At 35.9% G+C, this 3,346-nt stretch overlaps 1 non-coding gene across 1 annotated transcript; it reads left to right on the forward strand.

Annotated features, from left to right (window-relative positions):
• The first annotated feature begins 1,690 nt into the window (after nt 1-1,690).
• On the forward strand, nt 1,691-1,772 carry Trnas-cga (transfer RNA serine (anticodon CGA)). The gene has a single exon. It is a non-coding gene; the product is annotated as a tRNA-Ser (tRNA).
• The last annotated feature ends 1,574 nt before the right edge of the window (nt 1,773-3,346 follow it).

Raw genomic sequence — 3,346 nt, forward strand, 5'->3', positions numbered from 1 at the left:
ACTTATTACCAGTCCTTAGTTCAGAGGGGAAGAAGGACCTCATTAAATAAATAAATAAATAAATAAATAAATAAATAAATAAATAAATAAATAAATAAATAAATAAATAAATAAATAAATAAATAAATTAAATAAATAAATAAATAAATAATAAAAAAGGGGGAAAACAGAAAGCACGCCACGAAAGAAAACACCGTCTCTTAGAAGATGCCTCTGGCCAAAGTTGTCATCCATATAGCATGAGCCTGGCGGTCTCTAAAGAGACTGCGGAATTTAGTCTTGAGTGAATTATGGGGGTGACACTTGCTCGGCACAAACATGACACGTTTTCTTTTGGAGGATTAGATGAATAAGTGAAAAACTCGCATGCGTTACGGAGAACAACGAAACCAAATATGATATTATTTTTCTTCCTCTCTCCTTAAACGCTGGTAATCCACTCCGTATGAACAGCGGAAAATAAAGGAGAGAGAAAACATGACATTAACGGCCATAACGAAAAAGGAACTGACTAAGACAAGATTTTTCTCGTTTAAAGGTTGTTATTTTTGTTGCTGTTGTCACATAAATATTCAGAGCTCAAAGAAGCAGGATTTTGAAACAAAAACTGGAGATGCTCGTGAGACCTCCAGCTCCGAAGATGAAATGTTTTTCTGTGCTTGGAAATTCCACTCTTGGGGAATAATTGAAAGTTCCACCTATTTTTTTTCTTTCATTTGCTGTATATCTATCTATCTATCTATCTATCTATCTATCTATCTATCAAATACATTTACTGGATGTATGAAGAGTTCAGTCAGGTTCAGATATAAATCTGGTGAATATTCTTTGATAACTGCAAGGAAAAAACTAAACAAGAACAGAGAGAGAGAGAGAGAGAGAGAGAGAGAGAGAGAGAGAGAGAGAGAGAGACCAAAAGGAAACGACCAGGAGATGACAGACAGACAGACTGACCAATAGAGAGCATACAAGGAGGGAGGGAGAGAGAAACTAGTTGAAACGTATACAAGAAAAAGGGAGAGAGAGAGAGAAAGAGAAACCCATAGGAAACTTACAGGGGAAGAGAGAGAGAGAGAGAGAGAGAGAGAGAGAGAGAGAGAGAGAGAGAGAGGCAATGCAAGCGACAATGACAAATCATCCATATCTTCGAGACCTCTCGTCCACATCTGGATTCTTCTCCTCCTGCCTTATAGCTGACCTGGAAAATCAATCTTTTATTTTAATGATTAGTGGCATTTTAAGGCAAGAGCCTTATGGCACTGGAGGGCGAGTGGTCCCTTTGGGCACTCTTTAGTTTTTGCCTTGTAATCTTTTGTGAATTGTTCTCTTTTTACGTTTTACCTTTTTACATTTCCATGATTTCTTATGTATTTACCTTTCTAACTTTTCGTGATTTCTTTTATTTAGTTATCTTTTGACTTTTCTTGGTATTCTTTTAAGTTTTCGTAAGGTGTCTTTGGCCAAGTACTGATGCACATTATCTGGGTACCAAGTAGTTACCACATTCACATTTCTGAGCAGTGGACGCACATAGTAGAATTAGCATTACTCCCTGACTCACTTAGGATCGAACCCAGGTCTTTCAGTTGGAAGGAGAGGACGCTGCCAACAAAGCCACACAAGTCATGGAAGAATTTGGAACCTACTAAGTACTACTGTACGTAAGGCTTTATAGCCTTTCAGGTTAAGAGCTGTGGTGTCCGATTGGTTAAGGAGATGGACTCGAAATCCATTGGGCTCTGCCCGCACAGATTCGAATCCTGTCCACAGTGGTAAGATCTCTTAGGGCAACAGATTCGGGTCCTCTCGGTGACGCCAAGAGGTAAAGAGGCCTAATGCATATTAATTAATATGGGCATCTTTGTATACATTACTCTAAATATATATAAGATATTGAGTCTGCGTTCTTGCGCTGTAAATGAAAACTAATGTCAGTGATTGGGATATATATTGCAATGATGTTTGTTGTCTTTATTCATTATTATACATTTTAGCCATTAAGAATACGTACACACACACACACACACACACACACACACACACACATATATAATATATATATATATATATATATATATATATATATATATATATATATATATAATATCTATATATATATATATATATATATATATAAAATCTGCGATGTTATTTTTGACTTTCAAGTTTATATACAGAAAAAATAACAATATATTGAAGTCTCAATCCGCATTCTCAATATTTGTTTCGAGTCGCCCTCGCAAATGCAGGATTTTCGCAGGAAACGACTTTAGCCTTGAGGCAAAATACATAAAAGTTCCGACGGTGCTTTTCATCTCTGCGGTGAACCCAAACATCATACTTTTATGTCTCGTTTCCCCGACAGCTGGTTATACGAATGCGGTAGTGAGAGGGATTTGGATATATATATATATATATATATATATATATATATATATATATTATATATATATATATATATATATATATATATATATTACTTACTCTCCTCGCCACTGTCTCTATTCTGGAAGGTGTTATTGACTAAAAGACACGATGGTAATTTAGCCCATTTTTATCTTGGGTGCAATTCGAATATGGAATTGTCTGCCTGTTGCCGTTGTGGAATTTTGTGTTCAGTCCTATATTTTATTTTCTATTCCCTCACATTTTTTATTTACTTATCACCTTTTCCTGCAACTTGTCCTTCTCTCTCTGCAGACTGGCTTCCCTTTGGAGCCCTCTCGGGTTTGTTACGATATGTTGACTCTTCACGGGGGGTTTCTTCAGCTGAGGATTTGGAAAGAGACAAGAAAGAGGTTTGCCTTTGCAACGAGGGACGGTTACTTTGCAGATTCTCTCGAGGTTTCCTACTTATGATATCCGAGGGAAGTGATTATGGCTTCGAAGTTATATGAAAATGTTGGGTTTGACAAGTGTTTGTCAATAAGCGACTTCGCTCACTATAGTCACTTGTAAAACCACGAAAAAAATATAGTAAACTTGCTTTACTCGAATTGAAGATTTTACTTGCCCTTTGCGCAAAAGTTTATCGCAAGTTTAACAATTAGAGATTTAGTTTTTCTTTACTGGGTATCTTAAAAGGCTGAAAATTTTGACGATTCTTAGCTTAAAAAAATAAATACAACAAGGAAAGAATCATTTGAAATATATATCATGACTGCATACTTGAATAAACAGCGCCCTTTCTATGTAAACTAGTTTTAATGGACCCGTGGTATTTTATTGCTCGTGGAAAATAAGAACAGAGGACACAGCTCATTAAAATATAAAGAAAGACAGAAAGAAATGAAACCTGAAAATAAGTGTCTTATGTGACAATGAGAGAGAATCAGAGAGAGAGGGA

Source organism: Macrobrachium nipponense, chromosome 18 (genome assembly GCF_015104395.2).
Source record: "Macrobrachium nipponense isolate FS-2020 chromosome 18, ASM1510439v2, whole genome shotgun sequence".
NCBI lineage: Eukaryota > Metazoa > Arthropoda > Malacostraca > Decapoda > Palaemonidae > Macrobrachium > Macrobrachium nipponense.